The sequence below is a fragment of the Hyalella azteca genome, unplaced genomic scaffold, assembly GCF_000764305.2.
Source record: "Hyalella azteca isolate HAZT.00-mixed unplaced genomic scaffold, Hazt_2.0.2 contig2691, whole genome shotgun sequence".
In the NCBI taxonomy this organism is placed as follows: Eukaryota; Metazoa; Arthropoda; class Malacostraca; order Amphipoda; family Hyalellidae; genus Hyalella; species Hyalella azteca.
This window is the reverse complement of record NW_025932956.1, coordinates 156,875-168,738: the sequence shown is the minus strand read 5'-3', so window position 1 is coordinate 168,738 and position 11,864 is coordinate 156,875. Positions and strand designations below refer to the sequence as shown.

The following is an 11,864-nucleotide window of genomic DNA, read 5'->3' as shown; positions in this document are numbered from 1 at the left end:
TTTATCTTGGATCAGCAGTGGTGCAGGCCGAACGCTCCAAAAATCCCTCCATGAGTTTTTACTCTCGATGAAAATCATGAAAGAGAACATCTAATTTCCAGAAGTGATTGATTGGGTTGTTGAATTTTTATGGTTCTATGCGGAAAATTTCTGGTTCAGTCTAGTAATTAGTGTTTAGATCAAATTTTCTCCATAATGGCAGATATAAATGAATCAACTAACATAATTTTGATTATCAGCAGGAATTTAAAAGCGTAGACAATACCACAAAAATTCACCATATCTTTATAAGAGAAAACGTTTCGGAGTCCAGCTTCATCGTCAGTTCATAACACAAAATTCTGTTCAGAAAAAGTTCAGCGCTAGAAACACAAATAAATCAATTAGTAAAGTAAAATGCACTGTCAGGTTTCAAAACGGAAAATAAATAAATAAGACATGAAATTAACGCTAGTAAACGGCCAATCTATTTATTATTTCAAGAGGAAAGAAGCTAAATGCGGCATTCAGACTAAGCTTCTGTTTGAATATATACAGGGATTCTAAAATTCATCGATCACTAACACCGGATGCGGAAGCTAGAATTTTGAAATCACTATCAGATACAGAGGTGTTGCACTGCTCAGCATGAACACGTACAGCAGAATGAGGTGGATGTGCAAGTAGGTTCCCGTTGCAGTGTAGACCTGCAGTGATGCTACGTAGACCTGCAGTGAGAGCGCCATTGGAAGCTTGGCGATGTTTAATTTCTGTAACTATAATGCAGCGTTCGTAAGAGTACCAGAATGCCGGTCCTGATGCGACTTTGTCGATGAGGAGGACGCGACTGAGCTGATTCTCTTGACCATGGGTTATGAGAATCAACATGAGGAGCTGTTATGTGTACTTTGTCAGGCGAAAGAGACCAGGAAAATTTATTTTCAATGTTTTCTTAAATCTGTTTGACTTTATTCATCGCGTTGATGGAAGCAACTAATTCACAGCCTCCCATGTATACCTTGAGCTTTAGAATGAAATAGTAAACCATGAGACGTACATCATTTGGTCTAAAGACCCGTTTTACCGCATTAATGGAATTAATGGAAAAAGGTTGTTGATTAAATAATATGAAAAATACCCTGCGTGTCCCAAAGGAAGTTAAAGGATGTGTATTTAATTTAATGATTTTGCGTAGCGAATTGGCGAAGTCGAAACGATGCAATTAATTCAGTGCAGACTGAGCGCCAGCAATCGTCCATGCGCCCGCTCTTGAGTCGAAGCGGTTGTATTGTGAAATCTGGTAATATTTCCACACAACTAATTTCAATATCACTTTTCTGTGGTTTACAATTATTGTTAATGTGAATTTTGTCAGAGAATCAACTTTCATAGAGGGGAAGATGAAAAGTATTATATCGCTTAGATTGATTAAATCGACTTATAGATAAATTTAAAGAATAGAATATGTAATCATGTTTGCTTCTAGGTAGATTATATAAGTATGTACTATATTACGTATATGTTATTATGTTTTAATATATTATAATTATTATCTTATTGCGATGTAAATGCAGGTAAATAAGAGGCAGTTGAAGAGCAAACATTCAATATTGGTAACATCAAGCACAGCCAACGATATTAGCCTTATTTTCATCGATTCTTGTAGCCTTTACCGTAAGCTTAATTTAATGCTACCTTTTGAATATTAACATTCAATACGCGTCAAAATATAGCTCACATTTTTGCTCGTATATTTTACACAGATGTTAACGAATATGTGTACACGAATATTGAGATGCGTGACACTTTATGACTCAGTGGATAAAGTGAATCGTAACTGAGACATCTGATTGCGACATTTCTTCAACGATTTATCTCAGTGGGTCACACTTGACACACTTCTTCAGCAGTTAGTGTAGGTATATATATTGTACATGTAATATAAATTTGTAACATTCATTTAATTATTAAACATTTATGTAAATTTTCCAATTTGTAGGTAATGATTAGCTTACTTGTTTGAAACTTGAAAAAGTTGTATCCAATTTTGTGAATATCTCTCACCGTGAAATTATTGGAAATTCATTTTATAAATGAACAATATTGATTAATTTGGCAAGGAAGCATGAATAACCAGAAATGAATAACAAGAGATTCATCACTAACATGAATTAACACTTAACAGTGTTAAATGATCACTGCTCATGAACAGTACATTGAACACTTAAGCCCTCTGCCATACTTCTATGCATGGCGCTATCATGGCGGAACTAACATTAATACATAAAAATATCGTCAATGATAGAATGATATCTATAATAATGTTACTTGGACTATGTGACGTCGTGTTGACATCGCCCTGGTATTATTAACAATAATTTATTTGAACTTAACATGTAATCAAGTGGCATTAACGTATCAACGCTCAACACGTATCAAAACAGACTAGACGAAGCTATGCAGGAGCATATGTTCAGTCTTAAAATGCCTAGCAAATTACGGACCAGGCAATAAGTCCAACAGCTATCTCAATCAATCGTCAGCTATGGAAAGATCGGGTTCCAAAGGCCGGATCCTTGTGAATCAAGTCACGAAAAATTCAAGAATCGGCAACAGGCCATGGGCCTATTTCTTCAACGCCGACATTTCTATTCTATTCTAATACCCCTGCTTTTTAGGAAATATTTGCTTCCGAAATTTGCGTAGAATGAAATAGAAGCTTTGAAACAAGTAAAAAGTTATTCCTTTACGTTGAGATCACCTTTGTTCATATAATACGCGGGCGTTCACACCCCCAACACCAGCGTTCACACCCCCAACACCGGCGTTCACACCCCAACACCAGCGTTCACACCCCAACACCAGCGTTCATAAATAATGGCCTATAATATAATACTGAAAAAATAAGAACAAGAAGAAATCCCAGTTTACAGTTGAAAAAATCGAGGGCATTAACCCCATCAGACAAAAACTGGTTCCTCTCCCCCCGGGTTGGGGATTTGGGGAAGATGATCCCACTCGTAACCCTCGTAGGGGGTGAGGGTAGAAGAGGGGAGCAGGGGCTCCTCCTGAGGGGGGCGGTGCCCTCCCTCTCAGGCAGTCGTTTCGCCGGGGTTGCGACGCGGGAACGACAGCGGCGTCATGGCGCTGCTGTCGCCCGTCTGGAAAACACGATTATTTATTATTTATTAATTATTAACTCAAGTTAATTGTTCTATGTAGTAATTTCAGTTACACTATAAACGTGAAAATGTGCTTAATACAAGGTTTTAAGTTTATTTGGAGAACAAATGTCAGTTAAAATTAAATAAGTTCAACAGTTGAAAGTTAACATTCAAGTTAACAGTTAACAGTAAAGTTCACCATGTTGCAGATAACTTCCTTGCAACGGGCTTATTTTGGCTAGGGCTTGTGCATAGAATTATAGATAAATGAAACATATAGATGAAATATAAAACGGCGAATTGCCAACAGAGACGGTTTACTGAAGATCCACTGAAAGTTGAGCTAGAGTTATATACAGTTATATGCCGACTGATCGAGGTCTAAACAAAGGTTAATCTAAAGTTGGTTATTGTTAATTATTTGAGAACTGATCACTTAATTAAGTCGCTCGTAACTCCAATCCTGAAATTAAATTGACTGTCTGCACTTATTCCCGCTTATTCATATATTTTTTTAATCTACAGAACTTTTTTTTTAAATTTGTCAGCATAGAAAAAATCGGTAAATTTGATAAATCAATGTTTATCTCGGAGGACCATTTAGCAAATCCTGTTAATACAACGTGCATATTTCTACACTTATCGCCGTCACAGTGTTGTGCGAGCATCATATTCTCTTGACTCCTTGGTAGAGCTGACTTTTTAACAACCGACATTGTTGGCGTACATTTTTCAGATTAAAAAGTAATTAAAAGCGAACAATCCTAACTAACGACACCTGAGTAGTTAACCCGTTCTATATAAGAGAGTAGTTAACCCGTTTAAAGGTTACGAATAGGTGCTTTGTGATGAAATGAAAACGATCATCGACGGTAAAAGCCAAAAATGAATTGGGTCCGATAGACCGGTGGTCACCTGAAAACCTACCGTTGTTTTAACCAACATAATGATAGATATTAAGGGCCGTGCGATTCAAACGCGCTAAGTACACGTAACGGCCCATAGGCCATAAGTACACGTAACGGCCTATAGGCCATAAGTACACGTAACGGCCTATAGGTCATAAGTACACGTAACGGCCTATAGGCCATAAGTACACGTAACGGCCTATAGGCCATGAGTATACGTAACGGCCTATAGGCCATAAGTACACGTAACGGCCTATAGGCCATAAGTACACGTAACGGCCTATAGGCCATGAGTATACGTAACGGCCTATAGGCCATAAGTACACGTATATAGGCCATAAGTACACGTATAAGCAAAATAACCAAAAGCGGAAAGCTCACAACGAAACATTCACCGCGTGACGTTGGTGAGCATCATCATACAGTGGCCCGATGCTTCGAGACTCGATAGCGGAGGCTCTCATCATCAAAGACGAGTCTCCTGCTATCAATTTGCAAACCAAAGGAATTGTCAGGACGCTAAAATTGTTCCCGAAGCAATTTTAAGTTATGATTTCGAACCGAATCTACGATACCTCTTGTTCGTACTTATGTCATTTCCAAATCTCAAGTGTTGTAAAACTCTTCACCTACTTTGGAATGAATATTGAATATTCCAAGCGTCGTATTTCAGCAAAAGATCTTTCGGTAACTTGCTTATCGATCTCTCAATACCAGCAAGAAATTTTGTTCGATCTATTGAAAAAGAATTAATAAAAAGCATGCTCTGGTCTTCAAGAAAACCTGCATAAATGTCTTTGTCCACGTATTGGCCTAACTTTACGAAGCGACCGATTTCTCGTCTGTTATCAACTGGTCTATCATGAAAATACAAATAAGTCTCACTATTTTTCTTAATACGGAGTAAGGTTGAAATTCGAACAATATCGAGGTTATATCTCGGGCACTCCCCTTCTGTGGAATGCCTAGATTTACAGCGCAGATCTAAATGTTGTATTTAAATCCTCACTCCAATGCTTTCTTCATTCCTCCTGTCGTTACCTCGCCCCACCTTGCCCCCTCTTCTCCCTCACCTCACATTGCCTCCTCTTTCTACTCGTCCTACATTGCCCCTTTTTTCTCCTCGCCCCATCTTAACATACGCCACACTTTGTTTATCATGTCAGGTCGTGATGTCATTAGTGACCCTTACGTCACCTTCTGTGATGTCACTACTCGCGGGTCACCGCGTATATAAGCTCGGTAAGCCGACTGCCAGTCAGTCTTAGTCTTAAAAGAGCCTCAGGCAGACAGCCTTCAGCTGCAGTCATGCAGTTAACTCTAGACGAGCTCACATCGTCTTAGACTCCGGCACTCGCAGCCAACACGCAGTGTCGTTAAACTTTATCTACTGTATCCTGTAACTTCTACCTAGTATATCCTGTAAACCTATCTCTAATATTTACGCTTAGATACACGACTTGTTATTATCCTTCCCTGGCCAATGAAGTTATTCGGACAATTATAAACGAACCAAAACCCCTCAGGTTTTTCTACTCTTGATTAGTAGATCAGACAGATCCTCCAGATCTGNGAGGCGTCCCAACAACCCCCTCTCCTCCCTCACCCCACCTTGCCCCCGCTTCCCCCTCGCCCCACCTTGTCCCTCCTGAGGCGTCCCAACAGCCCCCGGGGGCGGGACACCAACACGTCCTCCTCCTCCTCATCGTCGAGGGCGCACGACTCCGCGGGGGGCAGCTCCATCTCCCCATCCTGGGGGAGTGCGAGGGGAATGCGAGAGATCCATGGGATATAACGTAGTCTATATATTTGTAAAACTTAACCTGTATGAGGTAATTATAAGGCATATAAATAACAACAATATAATCAAGAAGTACACATATGATCTATAGAATAAAAAACAGGACAAAAGGCACACTAACTTTAGAAAAAATACGAAAAACACTCTATACATTTGGACAACCAATAATTTCATTTGTAAGCCAACAATAAAGCAATAATATTATTCTCAATGAATCCGGGTACTAAAACATGTAGGTATCAAAAACACAGCAACAGAACCTACACATGTATATAAAGCTATGTAAAAATGGATCACGAAAAATAACATGCGTAAGAAAATAGAAATTAATGATCAAATCTGGCAACAGAGGAACGAAATATGAGAAATATAATGGAGAGCAAACGATTCAGACACCGAGTAACAGCGAGCAGTCACTTGCACTCGAGACGAAATTTACAAAAAAAAATTTTTTTCGGGTGGCGCGCCTTGAACTAAAAAAAATTGCGCACCTTGAAAGAACAAGAGCACTAGACAACAAGAGCCTATACAGAAAAAAATTAATGGGTTAAAGTGTCCAAAAAGCAACACACCTTCCTACACACAGCACGAGCAAAGAACGAACGTAGCACTGATACTAACCTATGTGCGTAGAGTCAGGTCCCCACACAAAAACAATAGGTGCATCGCTATTATGACAAAATCTCACACATTTCTCTGGTTGCACGTAAGGTAAGTCCTATATGGTAAGAACCCAATATAGGATAATCCTATGGTAATGACACAATCCTATGGTAAGTCCTATGGTAAGGACCCAATGCAGGACCTACCTTGGAGGAGGCGCTGGCGACGAGTTGTACTGTGCTGTACCATAATGTTATATGCTGTACTGCGCTGTACTATGGCACGGTTGTATGCTTTACTATGTTGCATCGTGCTACTGTGCAACACCTGCACTCCCGTGTCCAGTTTAAAAGCTATCGACGACGTGTATGGGAACGAATTACATTGATAAAGCAAGTAAAGTATTTCCTGTATATGGTATTAGAAATTATTTGTTACCAGGCATTATCAAGTAGCAAGGATGATACTTGAATAGCTGTGATAAAATAACTGTTACTTGGTGGTCAGGAATGATGACTCGCATCACATGCACCACACAGGTGCAACATGCACCATCTGCACCATGGAGGTATCAACTCGCACCATCTGCACCATGGAGGCATCAACTCGCACCATCTGCACCGAGGAAGTATCAAATTGCACCATATGCATCACACAGATATCAACTTGCATCAACTGCACCATGGAGGGATCTCACTGTGACATCACCAGACAGGCATTAACATGCACCATATGCACCGTGGAGGTATCAAGTTGCACCATCTGCACCGTGGAGGTATCAACTTGCACCCTCTGCACCATGGAGGTATCAACTCGCACCATCTGCACCATGGAGGTTTCAACTCGCACCATCTGCACCATGTAGGTTTCAACTCGCACCATCTGCACCATGGAGGTTTCAACTCGCACCATCTGCACCGTGGAGGTATCAACATGCACCATCTGCACCATGGAAAGATGTCACTGTACCTGCGCTAGGAAGGGCAGTTGTGTCTTGCACTGCACGCTGCTGACTTCAGGCAGTGTAGGCGGCGCTCTACACGACGATGGTGCGATATGGTGCACTGTCTGTGCACCATCAATGCACTCACCCTTCACCACACTGCTCAGTGTGGCATCATTAATGTGAATGCTGGCTGTGCGTAAAGCTGACCGTTATTTTAAGCAATATTTGCGCTAAATTCTAATAATATTCATCAAAATTGAGGTAAGTTAAATATACTGTGTAATTACAAGCATTTTAGATGTCCGTAGTATTATTCAACTAGGTATTGATATATGATATTATTATTAATGATATGATATTATGATAATAATATGCGTTTAAAAATTACTTTTTAAAAACAACACTTCTGAAGAATTTAGTGTCTTGGATGTTACACATGTACAACGAATATCTAATTTTATTTTCAAACATTAAAAAAATTATTTTTCAAAATTTTTTAAGATATCAACATTTTGTAAATTTTCAAAATTACATGACTCTGTCAACTGATTCATGCATTGTCTCTGATTTTATGCAATTGTGCAAAATTTCAGATCGATTGGAAAGGTCAAATTGTGCATATATGATTTCGGAAGACTTTATTTCTAATTGTCCTTGCCAGGCTATTATTAAGTGGCCATTGGAATTCTAGCCAGAACAGTTATCGCCTCTGACTCTGATTTGAAAATCTTATCTCTTCCGTTAGGAAGAGATAAGATTCACGATGTCCCGCGGTTCAGTCTTTACTTTACTAAAAGGAAACCCCCTCTTTCTAACTAGTTGCTCCCTCCTCAGAATTCGGTAGTAGTGTGCATATTTGTCCTCTATTTTTTAGCACGTTAATTAACCTAATCTAACATAAGCCATCCTAATTTACTATTACAAACGTACCGTCTGGCCGAGTGCTGTATCATTTCATATTAGGCCATACTTTCCTGGCATCGTAGATGTTGGCTCTTTTTTTCTAATTTAATGGTTTGATTTACCATAAAGGTTAATTACTATCGATTCTGCAGTAGGTAATAATTATAAGAGTCTTCGTTGTTGAAGGGATCACATAATTCCGTTGTGAGCTGGACGCTGAGCTGTGTTGGGCTCCTACGGACAGCCATTCCTGTGCTTACTGAGTGCGTTCCTAACCCTGCTGCTCCGCCGTATCTAATAGTTCTCGCCACGCTCTCCCTCATAAGTAACTTGCCCCTTCCCTAGTTAGTCTTCCTAGCTAGTTAATCTACACTCCAACTGTTAGCTACACACCGTCAATAGGTACCGCCTCTTCATTAGTTGAGCAGCATTCACTAGGTACTCCTCGCCCATGTTATGCCCTGCCTACAGGTTCCGTCTTGATGCCAGCACTCGTAATTCCTCATCTTCTATTTACACCCTGTCCACTGTGTGGTGTGTTATCTAGTTCTGCCCCAATCACTAGTTTCTCTGCCCCAACTAGTTTCAACCCACTCACTAGTTTCACTGCACCCACTAGCTTCACAGCACCCACTAGTTCCAACCCACCCACTAGCTTCACAGCACCCACTAGCCTCGCCTCCCCCGCTCACATGAGGTCGGTTGGGGAGCAGATGGGGCAGCCGTAGGGCGTGGCCCACAGGAAGTGGAAGTTGCAGCCGTCGCAGGTGCCGTCGGGGCAGCGCTTGGGCAGCGTCACGGCCCCCTGACCGGACTCCTCCAGCGCGCACCGTACCGTCACCGTACTGCGCCGCCCGTCCTCGCATGCGCGCGTCGACCTGCGACACCGAACAGGTTTAGGGCAGCGCATTCTTGGGGCTCTCCGAACTCTCAACTTGCCTACATGATCATGTAGGCTATTATTGATAGATAATGATTGAAACTTTCTATCCCTTACAACATGCAATGTTGATTTACTCTACCGATGATATTAAAGAGTGCGCGTGCGAGATGATCTGAAATCATAATGATAATAAAGAATGCGAGTTAACGATTATTTGCAACAATGATGATGTATGTTAAACGTTGGATGTTCGCGCTGACTTGCAATACTGATACTATGATAGTAATTGTGTCAAATCACTGTACGAAATCATAACTCACGAGGGCGTCGTGAAAAAGAAGTGAAGGTCTTTCCTGATGGGGTCATGGAACTCGTCGATGACCTTGACCCCGTGGAGGGTCTGGTCAGTGGTGACCCCCAGCAGGTGGTCCCCCAGGGACACGGACTGCGTGGCGAGGGCCCCACCGCCCCCCATGTATCCCCCCTGCCCTCTCTGTCCTCCCTCCCCACCCTCAACCCCTGGCACCAGCGTGGACCGACACACCCGTGCCACCAGCTGGAGGGATTGAGGCCGATTATTCTCAATTATATCACAGAAATCATGTATATTATATATTGGACTAAATCCCAGGGGATGTACCAACAACACTCAATTAAGTACAAGAAACGGACTAAGTTTAAGGAGCGCCCTAAGTGGACGTAGCGGCCAAAGTTCAAGTAGCAGTCCAAGTACACTTAGCGGCCAAGTTAAAAAAGCGGCCCAAGTACACATAGCGGGCGATTTCTCGTCTATTTGTCATTAATAGCCGGCAGTGATTAGCTGACCAAACCAAATCTTTACTATTTTCGATAAATGAAAATGATTCCAGAAAAATGAATTAGACGTGGCGAATCTAAACAGGGATATAATAAACGATACTGAGAGAATTCTGTATGGGAAATGTTACGAGACTAACTGGGCAACACTTGACAACAACACAGCCCTTGTGTGTGAAAGTCTATTTTATATCTATCATGCACATGACAAATTTATCAAAACGTCATTAAATCGCGGTAGTGTGTTTTCATAGTATATACACGGAAATATGTCAAGTATCACGAGAACATCCATCATGTTTTCAACATGTCACAGAGTTCGACATGTAACACTGACCGTGCTCGTCTTCCCCTCTATGTTGACCGACACATTGTTGGAACATGTGACTGTAGTGTCGCCACATAAAGATATGTTGAACATGTGGAAGTACTTCGTGCCTGATGACGTGAACAGTGTTGAACCCTGCATGATGCGTGGGCTGCAACATGAAAAGCAACATTAGTAATGGATAAGCTTGAATGTGATTGAATCAAGTCACGAAAAGTTCAAGAATCGACAACAGGCCATGGGCCTATTTCTTCAGTGCCGACACTTCTATTCTATTCTTAAAATGGTGTAATTGGCAGCAGATATTGCCTATACGAAAAAAGTTGCTATTTAGCTGCCATGTTTTTTTTTAGTTGGTAGAAAAAAATGATACAATGTTATTAAAACCTCTCTATTGCTGTACAACGTATCTGGTGAGCTACATAGACACATTATTATTATACAGAGTGGAATTCTAAAAATGGTGGTTAAGAGATAAAATGTAAGGGTCACTTTCTCGTCCGCTCTAAAAATGTTGGTCGAGTTCTACTAAATGAATAGTCTAATTTCAGTGATCCGATACGAAACATGAATCCGGTCACATATAACCCTTATCGTAAATCCCACCCTTGCTACGTGCCACTAGCAAGCATACAGATACAGGTGCACAGAGTACAAAAATAAATTGCCTAGGAAAAGTCTTTTCGTAAAGTTGAAGTTTGGCCGTAACATAATTTTGAACTATGTAGACCTGCGGTGAGAGCATTGATGTTTAATTTCTGAAATTAGAAGGCAGAGTTCATAACACGTTGACTCCGAAGTGGTATGCGTACCATGAAGTATATTTCTCCAGGAAGTAGTGAGTAGAAAAAAATTCATTGGAGCACAAAAGTGAAATAATAGTACAAGATGTAGCAATCGGAGTCAACGTGCTTAGAGTACCAAAATGCCGGTCCTGCTACGACTTAGCCGATAAGGAGAAACGCGACTAATAGGCTGTAACTCTTGACCACGGGTTATGAAAATGAGCACGAGAAGCTGTTATGTGTAATTTGCTAAGCGAAAGAGACCAGTTTTATTTTAAATCTGTTTGGCTTCATTTAACGTATTAATGGAAGCAATTAATTCACAGCCTCCCATGTGAACCTTGTGCTTTAAAATTAAATGGTAAACAATGAGACATTCATCATTCGGCCAAGAGAACCGTTTTACCGCATTGATGGAAAACGGTTGTAGGTTAAATAATATGAAAAATACCCTGCGTGTCCCAAAGGAAGTTAAAGGATGTGTATTTAATTTAATGATTTTGCGTAGCGAATTGGCGAAGTCGAAACGATGCAATTAATTCAGTGCAGACTGAGCGCCAGCAATCGTCCATGCGCCCGCTCTTGAGTCGAAGCGGTTGTATTGTGAAATCTGGTAATATTTCCACACAACTAATTTCAATATCACTTTTCTGTGGTTTACAATTATTGTTAATGTGAATTTTGTCAGAGAATCAACTTTCATAGAGGGGAAGATGAAAAGTATTATATCGCTCTCTTATACACATCT

General features: G+C 40.7%; 2 long non-coding RNA genes across 2 annotated transcripts; both read right to left on the bottom strand.

The window, feature by feature from the left end:
• Positions 1-2,857: 2,857 nt before the first annotated feature.
• Positions 2,858-6,685, bottom strand: LOC108682099. The gene is made up of 3 exons (XR_001931548.1): positions 6,662-6,685; positions 5,690-5,803; positions 2,858-3,140 (listed from the first exon to the last, which is right to left on the bottom strand). It is a non-coding gene; the product is annotated as an uncharacterized LOC108682099 (long non-coding RNA).
• Positions 6,686-7,429: 744 nt separating this feature from the next.
• On the bottom strand, positions 7,430-9,651 carry LOC108682098. Its single transcript, XR_001931547.2, has 3 exons — positions 9,508-9,651; positions 8,997-9,182; positions 7,430-7,557 (listed from the first exon to the last, which is right to left on the bottom strand). It is a non-coding gene; the product is annotated as an uncharacterized LOC108682098 (long non-coding RNA).
• Between the last annotated feature and the right edge of the window lie 2,213 nt (positions 9,652-11,864).